The sequence below is a fragment of the Condylostylus longicornis genome, unplaced genomic scaffold, assembly GCF_029603195.1.
Source record: "Condylostylus longicornis isolate FDR11 unplaced genomic scaffold, ASM2960319v2 ptg000080l, whole genome shotgun sequence".
NCBI classification, from domain to species: Eukaryota; Metazoa; Arthropoda; class Insecta; order Diptera; family Dolichopodidae; genus Condylostylus; species Condylostylus longicornis.
Window position 1 is genome coordinate 3,408,723 of NW_026578048.1, and position 14,856 is coordinate 3,423,578.

The window sequence follows — 14,856 nt, forward strand, 5'->3', positions numbered from 1 at the left end:
TTTTATATTATTTATGTAAAAATGAGCCTAGCTTGTTATTAAATTAATAGTTTGATATCACTATATATACATATATGTGTAATAATCATAACCTAAAGAGTCAATATATAAAAAAAATATATATTAGAACATAAGACATTTATGTCTTTTAATACTTGGTTTATTTATTTTTTTTTTGCAGAATAACTACGAACAATCATTGCACCGTGATAAATTAAAATAATTTCTGCTCTGTCCTCAATTATATTTTTCTTAAGATTCCTATAAGGTAAACCTGGGAAATATTTTGCTTCTAGAATTAAGAATTTAAAATGTATACATATGCATTTAGTATGCGTCCATATTTAAAACAAAATATCGTACTGACTATGTTGCATTTTTAAATTTAAATGTGTCAAATCTAATAATTTAAAATATATGAATTAATTTAATAATTTAATATAAAAAATTGGAGATTCACTTATTCCTATTTCACACATCTAAAACTAAATCTTCAATCGTCCCAATTTTAACTGAAATGAAAATCAAATTTTACTAAAGTGGACATACATATGTAATTATTATAATTTGGGATGAAGCTAATGAATTGTAAAGTGGTACATTTTCTCAAAAAAATCATTTTTTCTTTAATTTTAACTTAATTTAAGCAATATTCCTTCTAAATTACGTTCTCAAAATTATGTTCACATTAATTGCATAATTTTCGGAGAACAAAAATTAAAAGAAACACCAATAAAGGAAGTCCCTATATTAAAACAAAACAGCTTGGGATAAAAATATTCAAATATTTACAACTTTTTGTCTCAGACAAAAATTATGTTAAAAATTTGGAAAAATTGTACTCGAGATAATTGGTCGAGTCTTTATAACAGAGTGATAGTTATCAAGTATATTTATTTTTATAAAATTTTTCAGGAAATGTGCTAAAAAGGAATCAGAAATTTCTGTATACTAAATCGAATATTTTTATATTCATAAATTTTTAAAGTGATATTAAAATCAATCCAGTTCATTAAGTATATCTACATCATCTATAGTTTAATATTGGCGACATAAACGTTTTGTTCACATATCTATTATCAAATATTTACATCGTTAGTATTCTATAACAAAATTTCATTAGACATTAAATAAAATTTTATTTGTGTCACATTTTACAATTATTGATGAGTGAGACTATAAATACTAGAGGCATAAATGTACATTTTATTATGTTGTTGCAATTTAATAATATTTATATGGCATGTAGATGTACATGACCAACCCACTTTTATACTTCAATTCGTTCATTATCAATAGACATATAAAATGTATGTATTAATTTTATAGCTGAATTATATAGGAAATATGATATTGCCATTAATAATTTTCATACATTTTTTATTATTAGTAACAAACTTTGTTTATTAGTAACAAACTTTGGCTCTTCAAGTGTATATACCAATTTCTAAAATAATTGCATATTATGGTAACTAACTTTGGATCTTTAAATATTAATTTGAAATGGCACATCTTCATTAAATTTTTTTATTTTAATTTTTATCAATTATGAGTGTATAAAATATTGAAAAGTAATAGAAAGGTGGAGGATATTTTATTATTATTTTTAAATAATATAGGTATGTAGGCCTAAACAAATTTTAATATTACAAAAAAGCAATCTAATTTGTGAATTTTCCTATCAGTAAATTTAGGATCATAAAAATTTATACATTATTTGTTATATGAAGGAAAATGTGTCGTATAGGATTTTAACAGAATGTAGAACAACAATTTTGTTTAAGGTCATGGTGAAATTGAACAGCATGTGAACAACTTAGCAATAGCATTTAAGCGTCATTGTACTTTCATCCCAATTTGAAATCTAAATTCAATTGTAAATTTACATGAGTCGGTTTTTTCCCTTTCGTTATTCGAGCAACCCTTTGGTCGAGCCCAATATGCCATCCACGTGCTCTCAAAAAATGATGTAAAAATTATAAAAATCAATTGAAATGCTCTAATTTTGTAAAGTTTGCAAATTACATAATACAAACATTTAAATTTCTTCAAGTTGGAAATGTTATATGACAAAAACTCTATTTCGCTTTCGTTCACTTAAAAATTTTAAAAAATTACAAAAAAATAAAAAATCTTATTTAATATTCTAATCTGAAAAATCATATTTTCTAATAATTGAATAGGATTTTTTTCTCAATAATAAATAATTTCTATTGTGAATATCACGGACGTTTCATACTTAGATTAATATGTACTATACGCAACATAGCTTAGAAAATCATTAAAAAAAAGAAAAATAAACAACTCACCTCTTCTAATCCATGGTATTTGAAACGTGCCTAATAATAACGTCTTTCGTCTTTAGGAATAAAAAATTATTTTATAGTTAGATTTTTATTAAGCTGATGCTGGAAATTGATTTCCCATATTTAAACTGGTAAGCTTGTTCACCGCATTGCAAATCAATTTGTTTATGATACAATTCGATTACATATACTTTGTTTACATTCGATTACGTGATAAAAATTTGATATCGAATTTCAACAAATTCCTTATTATTTATAGAGGTACCATTGACATATATTTCAAATTTAAAAAAAAATTTTCATTTTAAAAATTAAATTTTTAAAAACATCTAAACAATAAGATTTGTAATTTTTAGTTTTTCACTAACTGCTTTGATTGTAAAACCGTTTCCTGCGTCAATTCAAATCTAATCAATCAGTTCAGTTCAATCAGTTTCTAAAAAATTATAAAGCTGTTTGAATGCTTAATTTCATACGATCATACAGTTGCATATATGGAATACAAAAGGGCATTCGAACAACTGTAAAACTAAAATTTGCATACGTCTGCCTGAGCCGTAAATCGTAATAATGTATAAATCTAATGCTATAAATCTAATATGTAGATACAAAAAATAAAATAGTTTATTGGTTTTTAAATCGTAATAATAACTAAAAACCAACTAAAAGTTGTAAATGTCATGATATGTGGGCTTTTAGGAAATATAAATATATATTTTTATATATGTATATTTTTTATACTTTTATTTGCGTATACGGAAACTGTAGATTCTTGAAAATTTTATTACATTAACATTACGTTTAATATAAAATTAAAGCCATATTAGAAAAAGATTTTAAGAAAGAATTTGATGACAGGGACAACGAAAATTTACTTTTCATTTTACATTTTACAATTTGTACACAATGTTAAAATTCTTCATACTTGACCGAGTTGGTTCAATTTCCTTTCTGTTATATGCATACATCCATACAAACATATTCAAGACTTATATATTGTAACAAAATGTAATAAGAAACGAGATAAAAGTTAAAGTCATCTTTTATTTTCAAATTTTTATTTTTATCTAGACATATTTTATACTTTTATAAATAATACTACATAACTGTAAACTCAAAGTGTAAACAGAAAAAGTATAAAGTAACAGTAGAATCAGAAAATCTTTTAAATTTTAATGTTTGCGTGTAAGCTTTTTAAGTGTTATTAAGTTCTTGTTAAGTTTTTGCTTTTATTTGTTTGTTAATGTTTTTATTTTTTATTTCTCGCGGGTGGTGCAAAAATTTCTGTTGTAAGCATATTAAAAATTTTTTAAAAAGAATTTATTTTGCAATAAAGCTGAAATTTAAGTTCTTATTTGTTTGTTTTAATTTGTTTTTGTTTTTCTTTATTTTTTTCTTATCTTTAGAGAATTCTTTTGAATTTTGATTATTTAAAGAAGCATAAAAACAAATTTATTTTTTAATTTTATTAATATAGGAAAGAAAGGATTAAAAATTTTATGATAAATTAAAGAATAAAGTAAGAAATTTTTAATATGAAAATTTAGAATTATTGAGAAGATCGGAAATGAAATTAAAAAAAAAAAAACGAAACAAATCGCTCTCGCAACATTTGACAGTGCCTTCGCAGACGTAAAAAATCACTGCTTTCAACTTCTTATCAAAAATTATATTAAATTTGGCACCATTCTAATTATTGTAGTGTTACGATAGTAGTTATCATCACATTCAAAATAAATAAATAAAATCATTACGTCACAATTTGAATATTTCTTTCAGCACTTTTAAGTTGTTTCAACTTAAGTGATCATATGAAAATTACCGTCCCCAATTCACAGCATTTTCTTGTTCAAGACTTTTAAGGCTTTCAAAAGAAAAATTTAATAAAACAAACAGAAAACTAGTATATTTTCTAGAACAACAGTTTGAAGGTTTACTTAAAAATGCAATCAAGCATTTGTAATTTTTGGAAAAATACACATTATGATTTAAGAATTTAAATTTTAAAATTAATTAAGTTTCATGAAAACGTTATTCTATTTGAATAGAATATTGCATAATTTTTTGAGGAATAATTTTTTTTATATTTTAAAATAGAGTGGAGCAATATAGAGTGGAAACAACGTTGAAAGTAACGAAAATACAATTTACGATAACGGACACGATTTACGATAACGGATGAAATATTATCAATTCGAAAATTCCGACCTGTGATTTTTTTGTGAAATTTCCGTATTATTCGGTTTTTCTCGCATTCACGAATTTTTATCATTTGAAAATAGTAAGTTGTTAATATACACATATCGTAAAACTACTAGTACTATGTAAACATATTTTATTTTATTATGATTTTCGATATTTCAAGCTCAAATTTTGAATTAATACATTTCATAAAAATAACAAGAAATCTTGGGCTTTTCATTTCGAAGTTCTTGTTATTTTCATAAAAATAACAAGAAACAATGAATTTTGGGCTTTTCATTTCGAAGATAATCTAAAATAAATTAATTCTTATTTAAAAAATAATTAAGTATACACGGTAAAGAACATAGAAAATTTATCTGAACTGTTTAAACCTTTTAGATCAAATCAAAATGTTTTGTATTAAATCCAATTAATATTTTTACCATGAAAAATCAAAACAAGGAAAAAAAAAATAGAGAAGAAAAAAAAAACGGAAAAAGAGAAAGAACGATCAAATATTGCCGTTAGGTCCAATAAATAATTTCTTTTTCTTTTACCTCTTTTTTCTTCTATCTCAACTCAACGAACATAAAATTTTTGTTAATGTATTAAATTTGCTTGTTTATGACCTTAAACCAATTTCGAAAGAAGTTAATTTTAAAAAAAAATTCTAAATAAAATCTCAGAGAACGTCAATCAGAACAAGGGGGAAAAAAATTAAAAAAAAACAAGTAAAAACGTTTCAGTCGGTATGAACCGATTGAATTATACCCTGCACCTTTCATTGTTGTATAGCAATTACTCAAACCTGTTAAACCATTCTATAGAAACTTCACGGATATGTCTGACCTATAACTGAACACACAACTACCAAGTTTCATGAATCTGACTTTATTATTTTTCCAAATATTTAAAATTAGCTTTTGGAGTTGTATGGCAGGTACCCGAAACTGCCAAGCAATTCCACTAAAACTTTGCTAATATATTTGATCTATAATTGGACACACAACTGCCAAGTTTCATGAATCTGTCTTTATTATTTTTCCCAATATTTAAAATTAGCTTTTGGAGTTGTATGACAGGTACCCGAACCTGCCAAGCAATTCCACTAAAACTTCGCAAATATATCTGATCTATAATTGGACACTCAACTGCCAAGTTTCATGAATTTGACTTTATTATTTTTCCAAATATTTAAAATTAGCTTTTGGAGTTGTATGGCAGGTACCCGAACCTGTCAAGCAATTCCACTAAAACTTCGCAGGTATATCTGATCTATAATTGGACACACAACTGCCAAGTTTCATGAATCTAACTTTTTTATTTTTTCAATTATTTAAAGTAAGCTTTTGGACTTGTATGGGAGCCACTCGAACCTGTCAAACAATTCCACCAAAACTTCAAAAATATCTTTGACATATAATTGGACACACGACTGCCAAGTTTCATGAATCTGACTTTATTATTTTGCCGAATATAAAAAATTTGCTTTTGGAGTTGTATGGCAGCCACCCAAACTGGTGCAGCTATCTCATTAAAATTTAGAGCATATGTAGAATATAATTGGACACATGTATACAAAATTTTATATTTGTACCTTTATTAGTTTTTGAAATAATTAAAATAAACTCTTTGAGTTGTATGGCAGCTACCCGAACCCGTTGTCCGAATTGGTCCAATAACAATAGGGTTCGTCCTTGGTACAAAAGAAGCAACTTGTGAAAGTTTGGTGTCGATTGCATTATTCGTTTTTGAGTTATCGTGCGATCGGACGGACGGACGGACGGACGGACATGTCTAAATCAACGCAGAATTTTACGCTGAGCAAGAATATATATATATGTCCATACCGCAGATGACTCCTTCAAGTAGTTACAAACTCCATACCAAAGTTAATATACCCTTCACGAAGTGCAGGGTATAACAAGAAGAAAGTTGAATGTAAATATATAGTAAACCACCATTTTGTAATGCAAGTTGTATGTACAGCTAGCGCTAGTTAACGTGGAGTTAAATTATCCATACAATAGATCAATATTAAAAATATTTTATTAAAATAGTTATGTTACATAATAGTTATACATATAGTGAATTTCATTAATATAACGATGTTGGACTTTAATATTCTTCAAATTTTACTTTATAAGATTTTCTAAATTAATTGTAATGATAATTTATATGTTTATATATTTATGGTCAATTTAATTATGATTATTAAAAATTAAATTGCACAATATTGATATTGCTTATCATGATTTTATATGATAGAAAATTAGAGAATTTTACATAAAAGTTAAAGATCTAGGAACTGAAATTCTGCTAATAACCAAAACACTATATAATTTATAATTAAATTTTGATTTTATATAATCGTATAAGGTATACGCATTCTATATTACATCCATAGTATATTTGAAGCCAAATATAAAATTTTATTAGCTTAATCTACGTTCCCTGTTCAGTAGTGTGTTATTTTTTAGCATATTATTTATGAATGCATACATACATAAGAACTTGATATTAATTTATTTTTTTTCAGCTTAAAAAACTTTGTTTTAAGCATATATTTTTTAAGAAAACAATCAAAAAATTGTTTACGGTATATTTTTAGTGCTAACATAATTTTAAAGTAAACACTGAATTGTGTTCTCATTAATGAAAATATCATATATTTGGAGTTCTACTCGTATGTTATCATTATGAAGCAAAAAACTATATTATTTGTAAAAAGATTATAAAACTAGGATTTTCAATCAATCAATAATATAGAGATGAGAAAATTTATAAGTGAGGGATGACCAAAACTAAGTAATCAAGAAAATAATATACAATTCTCAATTTGCGACTGAATCACCGATGAATGAGTAATATTAATTGTAATTTTGTTTACAGTATGCCCCCGGTACTTAAATTTCATTTATATTTCTTTTGTTTTGAATAACAGTTGGATACAATTCTGGAAAAAATTATAATTATCGGAAAACAATTTGGTTCTTATTTTTAATGTTTTTTTATTTTTCGTAATTTTTAGCTTTATCTATTGGGTTTAAGTTTTCTTGCCAAAATATGACTTTCTTTACAAAGCATTCTAAGTATATATTTGTTAATAAATATAATATGTATTATTAAATTTACAAAGAGTTTGTGATATATTAATGATTATTTCGAAAAAATTGAGAAAATAAACTTATTAAATGAACAATGGTCATATATCAAATGAAAAATCTGTAATATTTTATAAATTTTATACATAAGACAATATTATTGTAGAAGACTCATATTATTGTATGAGACTTAGTCACAATTCTGTCGCACATATTATGAACACTTATGCTTACAAGTACATTTATTATAAAATTAATTAATAGTTTGTTATTAACTTGCTTATTTTTCATATATTTTCGTATAGTAAAAGATACCCCAATAATGAGAGGGATAAATAACAATATATTATATTTATAAATTTTAGAAAAACATCAGAGCGTATCGTGATATTCCATAGTTGAAATTATTAATTCAGAATGAATATTAGAGACAAGTTAATAACACAATGTTGAAGTATTATAAGAATAAGAAGTAAAGTAATTGAGTGTTAAAAATTTTGGATATAAAGCATATTGTATAATATGTATATATTATACAAATATATATACACTCATTCTTATACTAATATTGTACAATAACGTTCTTTGATTTATTTATAAAACATAAGTAAGAATTTAAGAAGCTATATTTTTGGTTTAGCTGCATTATACCATAATAATGAATAAACTAACTGGAATACAATTTTTAAAAAATTATTTAAAAAAAGTAGACGCACAGACTACACCTACACAAATAAAAATTATCTTATGTCAATTTTATTTACAAATTTGTTGAACAAATTAACACTTAACTTTTGAAAATCTCATTAATTTACATTTTGTTTTAAGTAAATTTTAACAATATTTCTTATTTATGTCTCATAATATTTAATTTTATTTATATATTTAGTTAAATATAATTATTTGAAATATATGAGACTAAAATGAGGCGAATTAAACAATTTAAACATTATTAAAACACACGAATCCATTTTCTGATATTTTTTCTGGAAATAAAAAAAACCATTTCGTTTTTTACTTCTAAAATAATAAATATATATCGTATATAGGCTTTAATTTGAAAATTTCTTTTAAATCCCGGAAATGCTTTAGCAAACAATTTAATTATAACAATAACTGAGTTCAAAAAAATTACACTATTGTAGAGTAGATAATAATCGATTATTATAAAATACAACCATTTATGAATGTACATAAATGAGCCTTTATTGAGGCAATGCATACATATTTTAATATTATATAAGCTAGTGGTTAAAACAAGAATCTTAAGCAAATTATGTACTTTTTATTATTTTTAAGGAAATTATGTATTTCTTTCATTTTTAATTTGTTAAAAACTAATAACAATAACACCATCTATATAACAATAATGATGAATCATCAAGCAGAATTATGCACACTTATATAATGCACAAATCTTCAGTAAAATTATATATTCACACTTTACTTGTGTATTAAACACTAAATTTAAGTTATAGTGTTTATGTACAAGAACATTCATAAACTCCATCATCGATATATATAGATAAAATTTCTACCTTTATTCAGTCTTTAAAATACAATAAAAATACTTTTATGTATGTTGTCTTTGTGAGAGAAAACAAAAAAAAAAATATTGCATAGAATTTTTTTTTATAATAAAAACCCATCATGTTGATTATGATGTTATGAATTATGATATTGATGATGATCTTACAAAATAATCATAAATAATGAGATTTTAAATTTTTGCAATATACACACATATTTATATTTATGAAAAGGTGGGCCAACTATTGCTTTTAGTTTTAGAATAAATATATTTTTAAGTGTTCAAGGGATTTATGAAAATCTTTCATATCCAAGTACACTGTCTGTTCCTAACCAACATTTAAAAATACTAAAAAATTTCTTATAAAACGAGTTCTTAATTCAAACTTCTCTAGATAAGAAGTGCTCTGTATATATGTATATAATAAAATTCTATATTGTTTATCAGCAGTGAAGAAATAATGAATAATGAGCTTATAATGAAAGATATAGAGAAGTAATCCAGATCCAGCTCTATGGTATGGGACTAGATTAAGTTAGATAACATAATAAATGATTTTTAATTCTCAGTTGTTATAACTGAAGGTATAACATCTTAATAAGGAAAACGAAAAAAATGTTATCATAATGAATTTGTGAAGCAGGCAGCCACAAAAATTAATTTATTTGAAAACACAAAGAATCAATAAAATATCCTTTTTAACAATCATTCATAATATCATTTAAATACGTTTGTTGGCCCACCCTATAAATATGTATTAATGTTCTTGCAATTATATAGAATAGGTGAAGTTAAAGTTAAATCGGTTAATTGGTTGATTTTTAATTTATTTTCATGTTTTTTTTTTCTCTATAATTTTTTGTATGGGTAAAACGTTTTCTTTGTTTAGTTTATGTTTAAATAAATAGAGGAAGACGGCAACTTTAATTCTTTGTTAAGTTAAAATAACCAAGAAAAAAGAATTTTTATATTTTCATTTGTTACTGTGAAATATGTCCGTGTTTAGATTACATTTTTAAAGCCTACGGGTTAAACAAATTTCGCATTTCTTTTCTTAAGTGCAAAACAATAAAAAAAAATACAAAAAACAAAAATAATACGATGAATTATTGCAAAACGCATTTATGAAATAAGTGTAATAATAGCAAAAGTGCAAAAAGACCTACAACACAATATTATATTTGTTTATATAAAAAGTAAGTATTGCAATACATTTTGTAAAATAGTAATTATGAATATTATTTTCACATTATTTAAAAGTTATGGTTCCAAAGTCACGTTAATTATCTGAATATCATTAAAAATAAATTTTCGGTATTGAAATAATTATATACTTAATCATAAAGAAGAAGATACAATTACTATATTACTAAAATTACTTATAACCTATGAAAAGCTTACCTCAGATTTTCAATGAAACTTCGATCAAAATAGTTGAAATTTGTTCTTCATCGAAAAAATTTGGCCATAATGAACGAACTAGTTTTAATGTATGCCACCTGCGATACATTGGTTGTGAATCAATAATCCTTTATCTGAAAATGAAAATATTAAAGATTTTAGAATATAAATTTGAATTAAGATCATCTGATAAAAAATTAGCGTAAATTTATTAATATCCGTAAGAGTACAGGTAATATTAGTTTGTATGAGTGTGTATGAGAAAAATAAAAATCTAATATATTATTTTGAGTGTATAAAGAAAAAAAATAAAATTTTGTGAAAAGAAACAATTGTGAACACCTCATTGTTTCTTTTATTTTTACTTCCAAACTTATTATACTTTTTCCCCGACCGCATTACATATATGAAGGGGGAAAATTATGTGCCGGAAAATGGACTTTTACTGCCAGCCGAATTTAAATTTTTGCTCATATAGAGAGAAATAATAGTGAACCAGTAAATTTTTCATAAATAAGTATCATGACTCAAAAGCAGTACTTTCATTAAGGCCCGATTTTATATATTCGAAGTAATTGACGGAATTTTTGAAATTTAATTTTGAATTCTGGTTGTTAACCAGATTAACTGGGAATTGGGAAATCAGATCATAGAAGATGAAGTTGTACTAAGAACCAAATTTACTTTTCCCTAAAGCATACTTTATTCCATAAAATTTGAGATAAATATTGAGATGAAAGGTCGGTTATATGCTGTTCACATCAGATTTTTTTTGTTTTTTTAAGTATAGCTACATTGAAAAAGGTCATGGGCGATTTTGCCTTTTTCTTTTCCTTGTTTTATTTCTTTGTTGCACAAAGTTGAATGCAACTCACACAAAAGAATTTTTCTTCTAAATAATTTAGGAAAAAAAAAATGGTAAAATTAAATTGTGAATTAGAAATTTTATTTATATTTCATGAGCATATTACTTCTATATACTGACATGAATGCAAAAGTATATTATAAATTTTTCAATTAAAAATTATTTCAAAAGAAATTCTTTTCATTTGACAAAAAAAAAGAAAATAAAGACGAAGTGTCATGCACCTAAGCAAATAAGTAAATAGCCTTATGTTATAGGTTTGTTTTTTTTTCTTATTACTGTTATTATTACTATCTACATTATAAGATAGATAAAAAAAAAACAAGATAGAGAAACGTAAAAAAACAAGCAGGAAAAAAAAAGTTACTGAAAGATTTAATTGTGGGTTTAAAAGTGGGCCAAAATATCTTTAGAGTTGCTTAAATACATATATATGTGTATGTATAATATAAAAAACGATATAATATATAAAAAAGAAAAGTCTACAAAATAAATTGTCATTATTATGTGTAGAGTTAAAAATGTTGGTATGTATGCGTGTATGTATAAATTTCAAAAAAAATTTTATTATTTGGTCGGATAAGTAATTGGAAAATACTGTATTTAGTTACACATATGCATGCGGAAATCGATTATTTGTATGTTTCAAAGTAATGAAAATCAATATTGACATAACGTTAAAGATAAGAAACATATTGCGCGCGTCTAGAACAAACAAGTATAGAAAAATTCATTCTACACAATTAAGTACCTACATTCTTACAAATGTAATATAAAACATAAACAAACATTTTTCTAAGATTCTGATAAAAGGATTATTGAATTCAAATTTTCTTGTTAAATAAAAATCTTTTAATATTTTTAGAAAAATTTTTGACTCTAATTTTAAAAATTTTACAGAATATTGATAAATGGCTACTAGCAGAAATGCATATGACATAATGAACATTTATAGAACAAAAGTGACTAATTAGCTAGAGTGTAATTAACATTTTTCATTGCCTTAAAATTTGTTAAAACAGCCCGGAAACCCATTGGTTTTGACAATAAATAAAATTTCATCAAATAGCTCAATAAATTGATATAATCTTATATTTCTAATTTTTTTTTATTTAAGAACTCAAGTAGTGGTATCATTTATTTTTTATAAATAATCTTTAAATTATGTACTTCTACAACTTACTGCCTAGAAGATAAACGATATTAAAAGTTTTAAAAACAATTTTTGGATAATAGCTAATTTAGACGGCCACTTTGTAATTGTAATGCTTAGTAGTTTGCTTTGCGGTAGAAGAAGCCAGTCACTATTTTTCTGCGTTTGCCGAATTTAAAACTGGCTTTGATACAATAAATAATAATATTCTACAATGTTCAGAGATAGAGGTAAAAATTTTCGTCCAGAAAGATATTGAAATTGTAAAAAAATAAAGGCAGATTTTTCTACAATTTCAATTTTCAATTTTAAATATGCTGCATAGAATTTTTTTAAACAGACACACGAATACACAGTAAGGCAAGACGGATGAAAGGATAAAAAAACGAAGTGATCAATTTTTTGATAAAAAGTACTAAAAATTTGATAAATACACGCATTTTTACTATGTGAGTAATGAGAAATAAGTAAAACTAAAAAAAAATACACAGTAAATGGAACGCATGCCAGTTTTCTTAATGTTTATAAAAATTATAATAAATTTTTAATATAAACTCATGTATTAAAATATCTTGTAAAAGCCTAATGTGACGTTCATCCACTCACAGTTAGTCTGAATATTACGTATTTCTGGTTAAATTTTTATAATTCACATGAATAAATAATCTTATGTAAGTATATGTGCTTATATTACAGTACTTGCCGTTTTACACTACGTTCTTATGTAATATGCGATCATATTATATAATAATATGTACACGTAATATTTTAATATTTTATCATAATTATATAAGATTTCATTAAATAAAATTCACTTCCTTTAATAAAAAAATTTTTTTGTTATAAAAATATAGCAATTTTTATAAGTATTTATATATATTTATATACACACATATAATATACAAATATTTCAAAAGCTTGTATTCATTTCTAGACCATTCATGGAAAAAAATATAGTTGAAATATAATTAATTCAAATTAGCAAGATTATTGAACTTTTATACATACATACATTATATTATATTTTTACACATACATATATATACATTAATATCTTGCTGTTACTGAAATATTTCAAGCTGTAACAATTTTCTCATAATATAGTATGATTGTTAATTACATTATTCGCGAGTAATATATCAACACGACATTACTTTAAAAATTAATAGAGGCAACTTTAATATTTATAATTATTTATATCAGTAAAAATTATATTATGCTAATAATTTTGAATAAATAGCATCTCTCAAATAAATTTTAAATACATATACGTGCCTATAAATAATAATTAAAAGTGATCAACATTTATATACATATATATGTTTGTATGTAAATACCCCAATACTGAGATTATAAAAAAATGTTTAATCAATTAAAATAATTATGAATTATTAAATTACTTATACGTTATACTTATAATAAAGGTTACACTTAACTAATTGTTTAGGTGACATTTTTGTTTTGAACTTTTTAATTTCATTGAAGGAAAATCGAAAAATTTTGTTTTGGTTTTCCTAACTAAATTCTTTTATGTATTCTTTTAAGTTGACATAAAAATTTCAAAAAATTTTTTATAATATTGCACATAATGCAACTATATTTCTCGAAAATTGTCACCTATAATGCAACAATAAGTGTTTTATTTAAATGTTTTAAAGTTTTTTTTATGTGAATTTTGGAATCAGTTTTGGTGTCGTCGGAGTTAGACTCGAAGTCGACGGAGTTACATTTAGAGTCGTCGGAGTTAAATTTCGGAGTCGTCGGAGTTTGATTCGGAGTCGTCGGAGTTAGATTCGGAGTCGTGGGAGTTAGATTCGGAGTTGTTTGAGCTTGATTCGGAGTCGTTGGAGTTAGATTCGGAGTCGTCAGAGTTGGATTGGGAGTTTCAATATATTTTTTTTTTATGAAGCCTTAAATTACTTGTATTCAACAGTTTTCCTAAATTATTTTTAAATTATTTTTGGCATTAGTTTTTGAATAATTAAAATTTTAACTGGAATTCTCTTTTAAAATATGGAAAAATTCCAAATTCTAATTTAACTACTTTCTCCTTTGACAAAGTTACTCTTTTCTAATCATTTAAATCATAGAAAGAATTTTATAACAAAACATTTAGTTATTCACAAAAAAAAACTATTTTATTTCGATTTCTTACGCAATGTGACCAACAAAATAACGATAAATTATCCCTTTTATTATTATAATTTTTTATTAAATAGAAAAAATTATTACAAAATTTAAGTAGTTAAATATATATATATACGAGTATAAGAAAAAAAAAAAACACAAAAACAAAAAAGACGCTTTTAAAA